The sequence below is a fragment of the Gorilla gorilla genome, chromosome 16 (genome assembly GCF_029281585.2).
Source record: "Gorilla gorilla gorilla isolate KB3781 chromosome 16, NHGRI_mGorGor1-v2.1_pri, whole genome shotgun sequence".
Taxonomy (NCBI): domain Eukaryota; kingdom Metazoa; phylum Chordata; class Mammalia; order Primates; family Hominidae; genus Gorilla; species Gorilla gorilla.
Window position 1 is genome coordinate 47,641,029 of NC_073240.2, and position 19,237 is coordinate 47,660,265.

Sequence of the window (19,237 nt, forward strand, 5' to 3'; positions counted from 1 at the left end):
CTCTCCTACCCCTATAGCTACATGTTTCACTAGCTTCATCATAGTTACTCATCAACATATATTTGCTGCCCCATGAGGAACTGGTTAGTTCACTTTATACATCTTTGATCTGATACTTTTACTGTTTATTCATGCCCATTTACTATTCTTACCTTCTTCAAAGTCCAAGCAAGTTTCACCTCTGGAAATAGTCTCTAAATCCAAACCACGTGTAGTTCTGTTAACACATAAGGATATGGTTTATATTATGTGCCAGGGTAGCAGTTACTTGTGTTAGAAGGAAAATGACTAGAGGCAGAGACACCCATCTATGACTTATAAGTCTTGTGATATTTTACAGTGCATACTGGAGTTTTCTGAAACATTAGGGAGCTAATAGCTACCACATAGAGTTTTGTGAAGATTAAATAAATTACAGCTAAAACACCAACTATAGTAATTAACTAATATTAACTCTTTAAAATATTTCCTTTCTATAGGTCTATTTGTACATCAATTAATTCTATAATCTACATAATACATGCATTCAAATTACCTATTATGTTCAGTGCTTTAACAATTAATTATTTTGGGTAACTTGTGTTTTTCTAGGAATCTGTCCATTTTATCTAAGTTCTAATGTGCTGGCATAAAGTGGTTCAAAATTCTTTTCAAGTCTTTGAATTTTGGAAAAGTCTATAAATGTGTCTCTTATTTTTGATGGTAATTTGTGCCTTCTTTTTCTGTGGTCAGCCTATTTAAAGGAATAACAATTTTATTAATCTTCTGATAAATAACTTGTTTTCAATAATTTTCTTTTATCTTTTTTCTCTAATTTATTGATTTATGCTCTATTCTTATTTTCTTATTCTGAGTTTGTTTTGCTTTCCTTTTAATAGGTATTCGAGGTGGAAACTTAGATTATTGATTTTCTGTTTGCCTTTGGCTTTTAGTAAATTGGCTCTAATTTCTCTACATGTAGTTCCCTTTGTGTTTACCTACCAGGTTCTTTCAGGATCTTGAATCAAGAGGGTAATTTTTAAAAAACAACAAATTATGGAAGTTTTTAGCCATTTTTTTCAAATAGTTTTTCCAGCACTATTACTTCTATAATAGTGGGCTGTAACTTTTTATGTGTATGTTGAGATGCTTATGACAAGTTTCTGAGGCTCTGTTTATTATATATATATATATATATATATTTTTTTTTGCTATTTCTTGGATTGGAAACCTATAGTTCTGTCTTCAAATACATTGATTATTTCTTCTGACATCTAAAATCTTTTGTTGGCTCTACTAAATTTTTAAATTTTGTATAGTTTTCAAGTTTAGAATTTCCACATTATTTTTATAGATCGTATTTTACTATATTTTAATTTTTCTGTACTTATTTCAGTTAGTTTCTATTAGCTTCATTTTAATTCCTGAAAATGGGTCATACTTTCCTGTTTTTTGCATATTTAGTATTCTTTAGTTTTTTGAAAAACAGACACTTTAGAAAATATATCCATACTAGATTGTGATTTATTTCTCTGGCAACTGTTGGGTTTGAGTAACTGCCTAGACTTAAACCTTTGAATCTCTCTCCCCCATGGTGTGCAGCACCTTGTGTCTCTGCTCGGTTACTTTTTTTACCTTAATCCTTGTTTTACTTGTTAGCCTGGCTTCTTAGAGATTATCCATGTGCACACCCAGCTTAATGATCAGTCGATAATTTTGGCAAAGATTATGCTCAACATCTTGGGCCCTCTAAGTCTTCCTCACTCTACCAAGTAATCTTCCTATGGGTTGGAGAATGCAGTCAGAGTTGCAATTTTCACGTCTCCCTTGTTTTCACTTTTCACTGCACTAGGTTGGTTGGTTCTTGTGCATGCATGGTTTTTCAGTCAGCCTGGGGTGTGTGGGAGCTTATCTCACCCTCATGTACCTTTTTCATCTCTAAATATTCCCATTAAAAACATATCTGGTTGATCTGCTGCTCTCCTTAAAAGTCACCGCAACTTTGGGATAACAAAGTTACAAATGTTTACAGTTTGTTCCCCAAGGTTAATTTATTTTGTGCTTGGTAAAGTATATGTTCTTTTTATTATAATATCATAGCTCTCATAATAATATGGCATTTGTTTATTTTTATTTAATTTTGATTAGTTGTTCACTCATATTTTTAATCTTCAGATATTTTTTGCTTTTATAGATAACTTTGTATTTTGGTTTTGTTTGGCTAAATTCAATATGAAACCACGTTTTTGCATTTTGTATTGTTTTAGGTCATGTATAACATTTTAACGGTCTTTGACATACTCCTACATATGTGATCTCATTTCATGATTTTGTTTGTTGTTAGTTTCTTTTGAAACACCATTTCTCTTATGCCTTTTGGTATCTAAACTATTCTCTATTTTGTTATGATTGTTTCATTTGGAAAGGAGAATGTAATTTTCATTTACATGTTTATATGACCACGGTAAACTGTATGTACATTAATGCATACCTGTACAATTAAACACATTAATATTTTATTCTATTTAACAGAAGACAGAGAAGTTGTGTGATTTTTGGCAATCTTTCTTTTCTACTGCTTTTCAATTTCTCACTATTTTAACCCATGTATTTGTCCTGAATTGGGAGTGTGTGTGTGTGTGTGTGTGTTTGCATGTGTTTAAGGGGGTAGCTGGCTTTCATTCAATTACTGCACTGGTCATATTAGCCATGTTTTTTCTTCTATATTGCTTTTAATACTGATCCGTTGATTATATGTCCCTTTTAACTTGCATTAATATTATTACATATTGTTGTTTAAATGTACAGCCAGTATTTATAGACTAAGGTACTATAATGTAGCCCTCTTTGATAAACCTTTCAACTTATCATTAAAATATTTATGAAGGCCCTGAAAAATACAAAATAAAAAGAAACTAGAAACTAAGAGTATTAGTTATTAAAAATACCAAGGGCAATTTTATTATTGTTACAGATAATTTTTACTAGTTATAACATGAATGGTCTGTATTGAAAAGCAATTTGTCACTTTCATTAACTTTGTCCTAAAAATGCAACAATTATATGAAAACCACCATCAATTTAATCTTGACAAATGTATACATTTCATATAGGTATAGATAGAAGTTGGCCCTGGGGCCCCTGTGAATATAACTCAGGCCTCTCTAGTTATACATGCAACAAGGAGAATATAGAAAGAGGTCACAACATGGGGCAATTAATGTGTTCAGAACACCTGAAGTGTATGTGTGTGTGTGTGTGTGTGTGTGTATCCTGCACATTTGGAGAGCTCTAACACATTCCTCTTGAGGTGAATTTGCAGGATGCCAGTGACTCCTTGTGGAATTCTGGCTTTGATTGCCCTGTATCAGTGTCTCTTTTATTCTTTCTTCCTGCCATTTAGAAGAGAACTCCCCAAGACTTCTGGAAACATAGATGAAGGGGCTGGAAATCTGCCTGGTGTCAATTCTGCCCACAATGCCAGCAGGCCCTATGGAAGGAGTGAGGAAAGCGTAGGTCAAGAGGGAGACCCTCTCATGCCTGAATTCAGCCTGTGCCCAGATAACTTCTTTGGCTTGATTATGCACCACAGATTCACACCCCTCCCACCCCCTCACACACACACACATGTGTGCACACACACACACACACACACATGCACTGCTGCTTTAAAGTGCCTCTAAACTTCCCACCTCTATACCATCATCCGGTGAGAAGTATCTTAATTTTTTATATCAACAGCCATTTTTGTTGACTCTTAGGCATTTGCCTAGGGGTAGCAGTATGAGGAAAGAAAAAGATTCATTCTGGAGACAGAAAACATGGTTCAAGCCTCCATTCTGCCACTTTTCAACTATTTGACTTTAGTTAAGCTACTTGATCCCTCTGAGCTTCAGAGATCAGCCTCAAAATGCCAGGCTTATCATTACCAAAGGCAGTTCTCTACTAATGAGAGAGGAATCAGTGATAAATACTGCAACTTCCCAATCTCTCAATAGACAATTCTAAGTAATAATTTGCACGGTTCCTCAAAGGTCCCTAGAAGGACTGAGCCCGTTTCACATAGTAGTAATCACTCCACTAATGCACAGTACAACGGTAAAGTTACTTATCTTCCCCATTCCTGCATTGTGCTTCCAGAGATCACCTCTCCTACAAACTCCTGCCTTCAACTCCTTGTATTAGCTTCTAGAAGAACTGAAACAAATCATCTCATTATGTTTAAGACAATCCACAGTAATTCTCCAAGATAAGTTCAACATCTGCTTGTTCAAACAGGCAGTTTAAATAATGGTGCAGTAGGAATAAGCACCTCTGCAAGTTTCAAGTCTTTGACAGTAGCAATTAATTCTGTACTTCCTTCAAGAAGTGCTATTGCTTTTGATTTTGCTGTCATGGCAAAAGGTCGACACTAAGAATGTAAATTTAGCTTTTGCTATGTAATAACCCTCATTTCATGGATCAGTGTACCAATGTGCAGATTCTGCCAGCTGCTAGGTAGGTAGATAGTTAGGGAGGGAGACAGAGAGAGAGATGTTTTCACTATATATGCCAGGACTGGTGTGTGGTCCCAATTGGACCCACACAGAGATGGACTCTGGTCAAGACTCTTTCCATCATCTAATATTTATAAGCCACATTTTGATTAGTGGCCATCATGGTAGATATGGAAGTGGTGAGGTTAAGAATTAGCTTTTCCTCAATGTCACTAATAACCTACAGAAAACCTAAAAAAAAAAAAATCCCCTTTTTCACTGCACACACCCTGGAAAATGGCCACACATCTTGAAGGCTTGGAGAAAGAATTATATCCTATATTGTGGCAACGTTGCCAAAAGTCTAGCCCCCTCCTCAGACAAGGAGCTCTAGGTCTGCAAACTGAGTAAGCAGCTATGAATTACCACTATGGATGAGTCAGGTTTCTTCCTATGTGACCTGGAATGTACTTGTTTATATATGTCTAGGCTGCCCCTCTATTTCATTCCTAGTGTTCCCACCTTTGGTTCCTTATCAACACAGAAGCCTGGGAGTCAAAACACCCCAAGTTCCATTCTGTTAATCAGCCATGGAAATTGGGACCACTTGTGCTGAAGTGCTACCACCTGTGTCTACTATTCTGCGCTCCATTTATTTCTACTATAATTGGGGAGCCCAACTACATGCTGGTATCATCTATGATCATTTTTAGTCTTCAGAGGTCAGACTCCAAAGAACATTTTATTGTTGCTTTTTTTTTTTTTTTGCCATGAAAGGAGTGTTCACTAGGTTTCCCTAAGGTTAAAAGATGGCTGAGCAGGTTACACATAGAATTTTCATGCCAACATTTCCATGTCCTTGAATTTCCAAAATCCTGCCTCTAGATTATGCTTGGGACGTCCCACCACCTCCATTCCCTGGAGTGACATCTTTAAGACCAGGCACACAGTCATACACGTAAGCCCACATCATAATCACAAATTACAGATGACTATATTCATCCAATAACATAGGCTGGATCCAACTTTCCATTTTGTCATTTTTCATCTAACGCCCTTAACAAGCCATTTCCATACATGCTTCCTTGACTGTTACAGATACAAATCAGCAAGATTCTGCACTATTTAGATGTCTATGTTATCTCCTCCTTGAATGGACATTGTACTTCCCTGGGGTTCTGCTGGGAAATAACTGTAGTAATTGGTCTGGAGGAAATCGTGGATGGTGAGCTTGGGTCCTGAAGACAATCTGCATCTCTTTATAATGCCAGATCTCCATTTGAAGTTCTTGGAAAAGTTCTAGGCAAAGAAAGTTTGGTTTCCTCATTTAGGTGGGAGAGGGGCTGTTTTCATAGGTGACAAAGATTTTGCAGCAATTTTCAGTTTAAGATTCTCAGCCATATTTGAGTGTGCCCAAATTTTTCCCATTCCATGTCTCAGAATCTCTCCAGTTCCTGTTCATTTTACTTTAGAATAAGAGGCCACGAATGGATGAGATTTAACTGATTGTACAATACTATAACTTGTACAATCAAGGTCTGGATCTGGTCTTCCACTACATCTGCCTTGCAGCTACAGGACATAAGGGATTCCTTTAACGATAGTCCAGAGTCATTCTGACTCTGCACCCATGACTTGAGCTCAGAGTGCAAGGCCTCAGTTTAACATTTTCATGTTATGAGCTCTCCGTGGTAGTTACATGCAGTTATCTTAACCCACAGTCTTTGTCATCACCATTGTTTGCAAAGCAAGCATGTAGAGCAACATCCTGTGATTGCCTCATGCCTCAGTATTCACTGACACTGCATCCCCCACCACCGTGTGTGATTACTTCATTAATTGTGATCCCGCTCCACCCCAAAGAACCTCTCTAGCAAGTGTTCTCAGGGAAGTGACAAGGCCTCCAAGGGGCAGCCACACCAAGTTTCCAACATCATCAGACATCTCTCTAGTGTACATGTGGCAACTGGAATAAAAGAGCTGCCAGAATAAAGGGGCCTCCGGGAGCTGAGACAATTAGCATGTCTGTGGCAATCATTGTGAAGCAGAGACTTAAAGTCCTATCCTCATTTTAAAAGTTTTACACTCATTTTCTTCCCAGACATTAGTACAACCCTAGGCGAGTGGAATCCCAACAACAACTGCAAGAGAAGGAACATCCCATTTAAATTGATGAGAAATAACCCAGAATTGTGTATGTTTGTAGCATCTAGGGCCTTAAATTAATACACAGAACATATCTAGGCATTTTACATTTTATAGTAAAATGATGTTTAATTTCCCTTTTCCTGGTGTTTTGGAGATTTGTGTGTGTGTCCCCAACATCTGAATACACTAGAAGGCAAAGGAAGACAGGTTAAAAACTGGGGAGATCAGGTTTTGACTCACAGCTCATTTCCCAGCCCACCCACCAGCTGCAAAACAGGAGTGCCTGGGGAGGCAAAGGGACTACAACAGAAAAGTCAGGGAGAGCCAGTTGGCAGGAAGCCAGGAACTGAGTGGAGAGTTGATATGGCAAGACCAAGGTGAATTCTCCCACTACTGTGCATGCACCTGTAAATCCTCAGTTTTACAGGTGGAAAAGCGTCAGTTTGACCTTCACTATAAGAGGACACCATTAACAATGCATTAGCACATAAGGCTATGCTCACCCTCCCCTTATCAGGCCTGAAGGGTCAAAACCAGCAGGTAACAAATACAGTAAGTGGTGTATCCAGATGGAACAAGCAAACCCAAGATGCGTCTATTCCCAACTGCAAGCTTACAAGAGTGCAGCTACAGCAATCTGGGGGTGGGGAAGGGGAAAGAGGCAGTTGGGTGGGTGAAAAAGCTGTAAATCATGAAGAAGTAATGGAAGTAATTCTAGGTGTCTTTATTTTTAATACCTCAAAAATATTACTACCAATTGCTTCAGAGTGACCTGAAACCATAATGCAGTGGCTCTCCAAGTTTAGTGACACTCACTCCTGGGCAACATCAGCAGCATCTTGTAATCTGTTAGAAATACAAATTGTCAGGGCCACCCTAAACCTGCACAATGAGAAACTGTAGGATTGGGACCTAGCAATTTGGTTTTAACAAACCCTCCAGCTGATTTTGATGCAAGCTAGAGTCTGAGAACCACTGCCATAAAGGGATTTGCCTATGATTTCATGCAGGTGTGGGGAAGAAAAATCAGAAGAACTTGCTTAAGGTAGTGGTAGAAAAGAGTTTTTCACATGAGACCTTCAGGGTCCACCAGGCTCTACAAACCAGTTACATATAGCTGATTGCAGATGTTTCAATGTGGTAAATTTACAGATTAAAAAAATATCTAATCTTAATTGTAATAGTTCCATTTTTTTTACTATCAGTCCTGTTTGCTGTCTTCAGTATTTGCTCTCTATTCTGATATTTTACTGGATCTTTTGACATTTTTCCTCTGATAATTTCTTCTTTGTGTCACACGTTTGTCTTCAATGTTTTTAGTCCCACTTCTCAGCATCAGTCCAACTATTTCATGGCTCTAGTCATTATCTGAATATTGTTATGGCAGTCATCTTTATTCTTGAATGCTGAATCCTCTTTTGATTTGGGAAAAAAATCTTTAAATTTTATTAATAAATCTTTGAACTTTTCCTGGTTTATATTTAGTCATAGATGAAGTTCTTATGCAGGAATTTTTCTTTCATTAATAATATACAAACATTATGGTCAAATATTATTCCTTGTTTGCTCATATTTCCAAATTGATTCTTTTTATAATCTTTGAAGGATGGAACTCTTTGAATGTGGCTTTGCAACCCTGCTTCATAGATCAACTAACAGTTGAGGGTAGGTCTGGAATTTGACATGGAGGGTTAGCCTGTTAGGTGTCACTAAAAGTCAGCAGCCAAGCAGAGAAAGGCCTGAGGTAGAAATGTGGAAGGAAGTGGGAGTGAGGAAGGTGAACAGCACAGTGAAGCTGCCTGACATTTCCCTGCTGAGGTCAGGTGGGCCAAATGGATTAGGCAGAGGATTAGGCAACAAATCACTATAAAATGTGCCAAATGGATTAGGCACCAAATCACCTGCTATGCCTTGTAGAGTTGTCTCATGCATGGCACTTTAAGAAGACAACCCATCTCTCTGTAATTCAATAAGAGAAACATTTTGGAGCAAAGCATTCAAGGAGAATGTTGGTACAGTTTGTTCACCTATAACCCTGCTGCAAGCTCAACTCACAAGCCAGAAGCAGCAGCAACCACAGATTAAAGGCACTAGGTGCTGGTTCCAACAACGTATTACATCCTTCCAAAAGCTAGATTGTGTGTTTCTGAAATCGAACAGCTACTTTTCTTTTCTTTTTTTTTTTTTTTTTTTTTTTTTGAGACCGAGTCTCACTCTGTCTCCCAGGCTGGAGTGCAGTGGCATGATCTCGGCTCACTGCAAGCTCCGCCTTCTGGGTTCACACCATTCTCCTGCCTCAGCCTCCCGAGTAGCTGGGACTACAGGCGCCCACCACCACCCCCGGTTAATTTTTTTTGTGTGTTTTTAGTAGAGATGGGGTTTCACCGTGTTAGCCAGGATGGTCTCGATCTCCTGACCGTGTGAGCCGCCCACCTCAGCCTCCCAACGTGCTGGATTACAGGCGTGAGCCACTGCACCTGGGCCAAACAGCTACTTTTAATTCATCTTTATCTACACTTCACCTAGCACAGCACTTGGTAACTATTTTCAATGGTGTTCAAAGAGCCATTGCTCCTTCTTTTACCCCGTCGCGGTCAATGTAAATTTACCGATGACTTGTAATGATATGTGTCACCTGTGAAGTACCATACAAATCTGAGGGATTTTTTTTTCTATTCTATTGTACATCAACAATATAAGTGGGGAATATTTCAGAGGAACAATCATATTGCTCTTTTATCTTTGCCAAAGGTTACATTAATTACATATCTGCTGTTGGGCAAAGCCCCCACAATGCCTTTTTGTTGTCATTTAGGATGACAGTAGGCAAGTGTAGAATCACTGAGCTCACATTACTGAAACACTTCATATGGTGGTTGGCATAGAGTAGATACTTAACAGAAATTTCTCTGAAACTTTATGCCCATCCATTGCCACATTTCTCATATCTACTGACTCACTTCTCTTGGACTAGGAATCCTTTATTCTCACTTTTTATTTTATTAATGTAGGCACTATTTTTCTCACCGAAGGATCAAGATAAACAGCTCTTCATCTTTATTCTCTTATTATGTCTCCACATTTTCTTCCCTATTGCTTTTTCCACTTTTCCCTGTCTTCTGTCTGACTTCCACTGATGAGGTAATGTCTTCTCCACTCTTGTCCTCTCTGCATCTTCATTCCTCCCTATCTATTGTATCATAATGACCTTTCTCTGCTTAAAAAGGAAAAAAAAAAAGAAACTTCCATAATTTTTAAAAATTTAATGCCTGGTGATCACCAGTTCACAGACTGAAGGGAATATTCCTTCTTCCACCTCCAGCTTAGGTATCATCTACTTTTTTCAATGCTTCACGATTTACATCAGCATTTTAATTGTAAGTCTATAGATTTCCACTGAAACGTTTGAAATATATAAAACATTACATTTCAATTTTAACAAAAACAGTGTAAGCCCTCTGTCTAAAATACTTCTCTCAGGGACCCACCGCCACCCAGAAAGTTACAGTTTTCCTACTATCCTAGCAGATTTTGTTGCAAATATGTAGGCAGATTTTTATTTTCAGGTGGAAGTGAACTGAATTAAAAGTGAAGGTAAATCCTTCTCATCTGATTAAAAATATTATAACTATTTCAGATGTTCTATATCAAGTTCTGTATTTCTCACTGCATTTTAAATAAGGATTCATTTTTGAATGTTGATTGTAAAAATAAGATCATAAAATTAAAATGGAAATAAAGAAGTATGCCATCTCCTATCAAATAGCACATCAACTTTTATTTCTCTATGCTTTTTAGTATTTTTCTTTATGCTTTCATCCCAGTAATTACAATGCAAATTTAAGTTTTTATTGTTTTCATTTCACATTTTATCAAGAACATTTATCTGTTGCTACATATCCTTCAAAATTATCATTAAGTAATGATATACTGTTTCAGTACGTACATGCCTCATTATTTAATGATTTAATCATTTTCTAAAATTTGGTGTTTTCTATTATTAATGTAAATATAGAATGACACACTGAGAAAAAATGATGAGATAGGCATGTAACAAATCACTTTTACATACTTTAATATAAGGCATAATTAAATATATGATTCATACTTGTATTCTACATGACATTCTGCACTAACTGTGTTTCAGTATTTACAGAAATTCTATAAAGTATAGCCTCAAATAAGTAATGGTCACCAAAGGCTGTCCTCTCCTTTCCTGTGTATTTTTAATCTATGCTGTCATCTTTACTGAGTTCCCATTTTCTTATTCTAGGATCCTAACCCAAAGCTATTTTATGTTTTTACTTCTGTGTAATACAATTTGGCAGTTCACTGCTATTTATTCAACTTTCGGCAGAGAGAGAAAATAATAATAATGGCAGGGTCCAATTCTGATCCAGACTAGGACAGTAAGTGTGTTTTGAGTCCAACTCTCATCTCCACACTTGTCTGTGCATCATCCCACCAAAAGACATTGGCCATCCCCAGGGTGTTAGATCTGCCCTCTGCTTGAGAAGTGACTGTCATGAGGTTTTCATACCTTCCACACTGACTAAAGACTTCAAGGCTATTTGGGAGACTGTAAAGAGTTCCCTGTGGCTGCAGCTGTGACTGACCTGGATCCCGATACTCTCTAAGTCTCATTTACTTTATCTAGAAATGAAGGGAATCATGGCTAGTCTCCACAGAATTTACATAGACCCTGTAGTGCAGTCATGGAACATTCTGAAAATGAGGAGAGATTGCAATTTACATGTACCAACAAAATTACTCTTCAAAGACTTTCCAGCTCTCTCAGACATTCTCAAGATAGGTTGTGGGGTATGGCTATGTAATCCAAAGTTTTGACAAGACTTACATTTAGACGCACAGGCTGTTGCCCGTGAATATTTACCTGGCTAGCCTGAACTTCAGTTTGATTTTAAAGACTTTTAAGCTATATTATAGAAAATGCAAGGTTGCATGCACAGCTAAAATAAAGAAGCAACAGTTATAATAAAATGTAAAAATAAGGTACTACTTATATTTCTAGCTATAAACTGAAAAATTAGATTGTTGGGAAAGCCATTTTCATCAGAAATATTTAATGGCAAGAACATAGCATATTAATATTGTTATTGGAAATACTCAGCTGTTTATGGAATATCAGATTTTAAAAATTTACTTGCCATTAATATGGTTACTGTTGTTCTATATACTGTATATAATATGTAATTTTAAGGTTTACAAGTCATTACTCGTTGCTAAATTATAAGTGCTTTTATCTCTTTTCATAAATCAACACTAATAAGTAGAGTTTTTTTCTAGTATGATAGAGTTAGATATAGTTCTAAATATAGTTCTCTATTCCTGAAAACTAGAATAGAAGAAAACTTGTAAGTGTAAAGAGTATATCAGTCAAGTTCTTCATGAAAGCCAAATAAAAAGATTATGAACCTTAAGATCTTTCATGAATAGTTTCTCAGGTATCCTACATCAAAACTTGTATAGGTCCCATATGACAATAATTGTCCTTTATTCATGCAGTTATACATTCATCAATACACTTATACCATCGAGATTTTGATTATTATTATGTGATAGTAGTGGTTATAGTGCTGAAAGAGCAGAGGTTGTACTTCCTCAAAGGAGATCCCTTGATTCTCGAGAATACCTAAAAGAAATATTTTGCTTCCAGCAGCAAGGCTCACTAGGTATTCAGAGAAAATCCTCTAAAGTAATCCTGAACAAAATGAATATATTCCAGAGGCTGGGGTAGGGGGATGGCTTGGAGCCTGGGGGAGAGAGGTTACAGTAGGCCGAGATTGCACCACTGTACTCCAGCCTAGGCATCAGAGCCAGACCCAGTCAGTCTATCTGTTTCTCTCTCTATATATAGTTTATATATATTATTTATATAAAATATATTTTATTACATATATTTATTATAAAATATAAATTATATGTATCATATATATTATATATAAAATACATAAGTGTGTGGGTGTGCCTGTGTGTCTGTGTGTGTGTCTGTGTGTGTGTGTGTCTGTGTGTGTGTGTGTATTACAATGTGTTTGACTTGGTGGCAATTCAGAAAAATTCATCTGCAATGGTAAGGAAGCATGAACCCAAGACACTAGCATCTGTCATATCTAGTGGCCTGTGGTGTTAATTTTAATGGCTATTGGCAGGGACAGAAGGCAAAGAATGAATTCTTAGAGAATGAAGTCATATAACCTGTGTATCACAATGAACCCCAAGCTAGCGATTTAGTTTAAAATGATTCCAGGTTGTGATTTATTCTAGGTTCTTGGAAGAAGCAAACACAAATCTCAGGCCACAGATAATTATAATAATGTTTCAAAAGTATAAATTGAAAATCAAAATTCTAGACATAGGAGGAGAAAAGAACCAAGAGCATGACTCACCAGAAAGAACAGAGAAGCAGATTGCCAATACTGAAGATATAATGTTACATTCATCAGATTCTCAATAAAAAGAAATTATTTTAATATTTTTAACAAGACAAAGGAATTACAGGAATATTAAAGCACAGGGACTATTCAAAGTTGACAAAACTAAAGTGAAAAGAGAATCAATAGCAAAAGAAAATAGTAATGTAACAATTGGGCTAAGCACCAGATTGAACACATTTGAAGAGACAATTTATGAACTAGAATATAGAGCTGAATAAATTAGAATGCAACCTGGAGATATGAAAAGATGGAAAACACAAAAAAGAGATAAGAATCAAGGAAGAAAGTCTGAGCCATTCCAACATATTAAGTCCAAAATATTGTAATAGAGAAAATGGACAGTGAAGTAATATGTGAGGGGATATAGCTGAGAACTGAAAAGGCACTAATTCTTAGATACAGGAAGCTCAAAAAAGTCCCACCCAAAGTAAGGAACAAAAAATCCACATGTAGAAATACTATAGTAAAACTGCAGAAAACCAGAGACAGAATTCTTTAAAGTAGCCATGAAGTAAAAACAGAATATCTGCAAAGAAAAGACAATTTGATTGCTGTCAGATGATTTAATTTTCTTCATTGGACTTCAGATGCAGATTAAGTTATGGTTATATTGCAATCTTATTTGTTCCCCCAAGGCTCTTTAAAAATTATTTTCTAAATCATTTCTTCATTGTTTTTCCCATTTTTCATTCTCATTCTCCCACCCCATAAATATTCTAGTATGTATCAAGTGAATAATCATTACTTGCATGTATGTGTTCTTGTAAAATTTGTATAAAATAAGAAGATACTAGGTTATCTATCTCATTTTGCTTCTTACTTTCTTTACTCAGCTCTGTTGTTAGGATCCATTCTTTCTATGCTGTGTACCTCTCTCATTTCTTCTGATTGCTGACTAGAACTCTATGGTGTACATCCACAGTAATTTAACTATCTTGGTAACCAGATTGTCTCTAATATTTCACCATTAGCAAAAACAAAAGTAGTTGAGTATATACATGCACCATTTACAACAGCTAAAATTTGGAAGCAACTTATGTGTCCATCAACAGATGGATGGATAAAGAAAATGTTATACACAATGGAGTCCTATTCTGCCATTAAAAAGAATGGGATCCTGTCATTTGCAACAATATGGATGGAACTGGAGATTATTATGTTAAGTAAAACAAATCCAGCACAGAAAGACAAACATCACATTTTTTCACATAGTTATGGGACATAAAAATCAAGACAATTGAACCAATGGATATAGAGAGTAGAAAGATGGTTACCAGAGGCTGGGGAGGTTTGCAAGGGTTGGGGGGAAGGTGGGATGGTTCATGGGTACAAAAAATATATATAGACATAATGAATGAGATCTACTATTTGATAGCACAACAGGGTAACTATAGTCAATAACTTAATTGTACATTTTAAAATAACTTAAATAGTGTAATTGAATTGTTTGTAATTCAAAGGATGAACGCTTGGGGGGGATGGATATCCCATTCTCCATGATGTGCATATTTCACATTGCCTGCCTATATCAAAACATCTCTATGTTCTCCCTAAATATGTGCACCTACTATGTACTCACAAAATTAAAAATAAAAAAATTTAAAATTAAAGTAAAAAGAAAGTTAATTTACTTAAATTTGATTTTCTTAAATAAGATAAATGCAATAAAATTTTGATTAAGACTGCATTAGATTTTTACATTAATCTGGAAAGAACTGATTACATTAGAATTTCCTATCTAATAATGAGGACAATTCCTCTCCTTATTTAGATGTCCTGTGTCTTTCACTGCAGCTTCAGTGCTTTCTTCACAGAAGTATTATGCATGCTAGAGTAAGTTGTCTAGATATTTGTATTTTTCTCTTATGTAAAGTCTATCTTTAATTATGATTCCCAGTTTATATTAGTGTGAAAAAGATTATTTTGATGTTAATTTTGTATCCAAAGTTCTAAACTTCCCCCAGTTTTCTAGTAGTGTTGTTGTTGACCTGTTTGGTTTTTAGATAATCATATCACCTGACAAAAATAACAGTTTAAAATTTTTATTTCCTTATAGCATTGGGCAACACCACCAGTCTTTATTCAAGAATATAGCAAAAATGTGTACTTCGTAGTATTCCTGATTTTTAAAAGAAGCCATCGGAGGTTACTTCAGGTATTTGATATATAAACTTACATATTTAAGAAAATCTGCTTTTATTCGAAGATTAAGAGTTTTTAATCATTAATAAGCGTTAAACTTTTTAAAGTATTTTTCATCAATTGAAACAGTTATTTAAATGTTCTCTTTAAAGTTTATTCAAACGGCAAATTTTAATAATTTATTTCCCAATGTAGAACCATCTTTGAATTCCTAAGCTGTAGGATTGACACTACATTTGGTAAGTTAATATTTCATAAGAATTTTTGCATGTATGTTCATGAATAAAATGGTCCACTAACCTTCTTTTTATATAGTTTGACTATAATATGGTTAATGAATTAAGATTAAATAAATTATAAAATGACCCACGAAGCAATCTTTCTCTATTGCTTTCAAAAACATATATGAAAGCAATTATTCCTTTAAATAATTTAAAGAAAATATCTGAAAAAACATCTTTTTTCCCCACCTTTGAAGGGGAAAATTATTTTTATGTACATAATACCACAGAAGTCTATTCAAGTTATCTATCCCTCACTGTACCAATTTTGATTTTATACACTTTAGTAATTTATTTTACCCCATATTTTGTCATGTAGAGTTGTTAATAAATCTTTTACTTGCTATGTTATCATGAATTTTTTCAAATTTTCTCTTTTGTTAATTTGCATATTCTTTATTTCTTGTTAGTCTTGCCAATAATTTATCTATATTATTAATTTTTAAGGAACTAGATTTTATTTAAATTTTCTAAACTTTTATTATTGTCCTGTATTTCATTTATTAGACAAATTATTCTAGATTTCTTATGTCTTTCTTTTTACACTTTTTAAGTTGAAAGCTTAGGTTATTTACTTTTAACTTATCTTGTTTCCTGATATACACATTTTAAGTAATATATTTTTCTAAATACTGCTTTAGTTCTTACACAAAAGTGAGCATTAAATATTTTCATTTTCATGCAATTCTAAGTATTTCTTAAATCTGTTTTTTCCTTTGTAAAATAATAATTTATAGTGAGGTACTATTTTGGTTTCAAAAAATAAGAGATATCATTATGCCATTGAAAATACTAGTTTTTAGTTTATTAAACTTCTTTAATAAAGATAGTTTGATATATTTTGTTTGAAATTAATTGAAGTTGTCATTCATAATCTAATTTGTGGTTCTTTTAAAAACATTTTTGTTTGCTTCTAAAATATGACCAGAAATAGATATTTCATATATACATATGTACATATGTATTATTAGTAATGGTATTTTTCATATCTCTAATTTCTGCATAATTTTGTTAACATCTTCAAATATGCAGTTAATTTATGTGATTCTGTCTGTAGTTTTACCAGTTCTACTTTGCTCTAATTTAAGGCTGTATTGTTAAGCATATTTTTATCATTTTTTTGTTTCAGTAGAAAACTGTATTTTTCTCTTTTTCCTTTACACAAATAGATTTACATATTAAAATAACTGGCCACATTTTTTTTTTGGTTTATATTTTCCTGGTATAAGCTTGCCTATTCTCTTTTGAAGTTTGCTGGGTTTTTGAATGTCAAGATGCTCTTGGGTCTTTTTTGCTTCTTAAATCCAAGCTCAGAGACCATATATTTTAATTGACAGTTAAATATTTATATCAAGACAGGAATAGGTTTAAAAGTTATTTCTAACTTTATGGTCTCAATTGTAAAAGAAGTATAAGTAAAATTCTCAAATAGTATAAGAAGACTTCAACTACTCTCCTACTTCATATTCCCAAAATTTGAGCTCAAGACCCCCATCTCTCCTCAGCATCAAAACATTGTCGCTCCCCTCTAAATCTCTTTTTTGGCTTCTAAGAGGTTCTTTATATTGTGTGGAGTAGGGAAAAATAAATGTTGTATATGACCACTTATTTTATCACAAAATCTTTCACGGCTTGCATTTGGGCTGTGGCTTTTTAATTCAAAAGCTAAGGATTTAACATCTTTGCTGTCTGGCACCCGCCTGATATAATGGATATTTTAGATCAACAACCAGATGGAGACTGATCACTTGTTTGGGGAAAAGGAAGTACAGCAATTAATGCCTGCCCATTTCATCCACTGCACCAAGAAGTCTATTCTAATTTAGGGTGACAGTGAATGTGGTCTGGCCAGTGAGCCTGTAAAGTTCTTGAAATCAGAGACTTTTGCTTATTTTTATTTATTCAGTGCCCAGCTCAGTGTTTGGCATATCAGAGGCAACAAGCAATACGTATTGAATGAATTTCATAGTAATACAGTAGCTCACACTCCACCAATAATGTGGAAATGTCAGCTTAAAAACTTAACTGCATAAAGTCTGGGATAACATTACTGCAAAATTAATGAAATGACTAAAAACATCAAGCATGTTTTACAGACCAGGAGTCCCGAGAATTAGCTACATAATCCAAATCTGTCCCAACCCAATTGTACTTGATTATTAAATGGTGGTAACTTTCTGATGTGCCTTAAAATGTTATCAGAAATAATTCTGAGTCCAGTACCAGACAGATCTGTCAAGGTGGAAGCAACAATTCCAAGAATCTTCCAGGTGTTGACCTCTGCTTCACAGACTCACTCCAGGAGGATTCTGTTGATCTGGGAGCCTCTGCTTTGCTGCCTGCTTGCTTCTTTGGCCTATAGGGGACTTCCTACCATATTCTGCATGCACATGGCCTTCTCCACATTTCTCTCCTGCTCCCCCCTAAGATAATAGCCTGCTATCTTTGAGAAAAGGGACCAGCCAGAGGAGAGGAGCCACATACCAATGAAGTTATATTCAAATTTATTTTAATTCAAAAATGTTACAGCAATTTTACTCTACTTTGTTATAGTCTACTTATAATAAAAGTAATTGGGAAGGAATGTCTCCCAAACCTAGGCTGGAATAGAAGATTTTTGCTTAGCATCATGTCCATGACCTTCATCTAGGAAGCAAAATTATGATTTGTGATAAAACACTTGAATAATTTTTTGATAGACCTAAATGAGATTAAGAAATTCTGGGACACTAAGGTTGCCCATCCAGCTGGGTAAAAATGCTAAAAATACATACATACATACATACATACATACATACATACATACATACATACATAAAAACACACAAACATACATATAATAAAATACATACATACATATATATATGGGTCTAACAATAATTATCTAATCACTTTGTTAGATGATACCTTTGAATAATCTTATTTTAAGAACTCTTTTTCTTTAGGAAAAGTTTGCTGCAGGCTCTCCTCAAGGAAGGTAGTCTTGGAAGCCCAGTTAGCAGTAGAGAGGCAGTATTTCCTGTCCAATGGCAGCTGTGCAAGCTAGCAGCAGTGATGAAAAAGGGCAGGGGGTAGGGACTTCCACCACCTATTAGCAGTTGGAGGAGGTGGTGAAGCAAAACTTCTTGAAGGAACTGTGTCTAGTAATCCATGGGCGACTCTACGATGTTCCCCACTTTGAGGATCCCCCTGGCAGAGAAAAGGTTCTGCTGGAACAAGCTGGTGCAGATGCAACTGAAAGTTTTGTAGATGTAGGCCACTCCTCTGATGCCAGAGAAATGCTAAAGCAGTACTATATTGGTGCTGTCCATTTGAGTGACCTCAAACCTGAAAATTGTGCAAGGATTCTTCAAAAAATGACACATGCAAAAGTTTCTGGCCATATTGGATTTTCCCTATCATAGGTGCTATCCTCTTAGGTTACCTGTCTCACTCCTACATATTGGAAAGCAAATCCTTCTGATGGACCTTGTTGAAGTCTGGAAAGCATATCTACTTTGGAATGAAAACTAGAGACTTGCTCGGGAGCTGCAGAAATGCCCTCTTCTCAAATCCTGCCAGTTGTATTCTCCCCTCTTTGGAGCCAAGACAGTTGGCCAGACAACCACCTCAGATCTGGGACCACTATCCATCTTTCAGATTATTGCTCCCAAAGTACCTGCTCACTGTTCTTTGTCAAACAATTGCCGGTGTTTCTTTTCTTCACTGGTTTCCATGAGTACCCTTTTATTTCAAAATTTTCTGTTCATAATTGTAG

At 35.5% G+C, this 19,237-nt stretch overlaps 1 pseudogene; it reads left to right on the forward strand.

The window, feature by feature from the left end:
• Positions 1-18,500: 18,500 nt before the first annotated feature.
• Positions 18,501-18,943, forward strand: LOC115930833 (cytochrome b5 type B-like; annotated as a pseudogene).
• Positions 18,944-19,237: the final 294 nt, after the last annotated feature.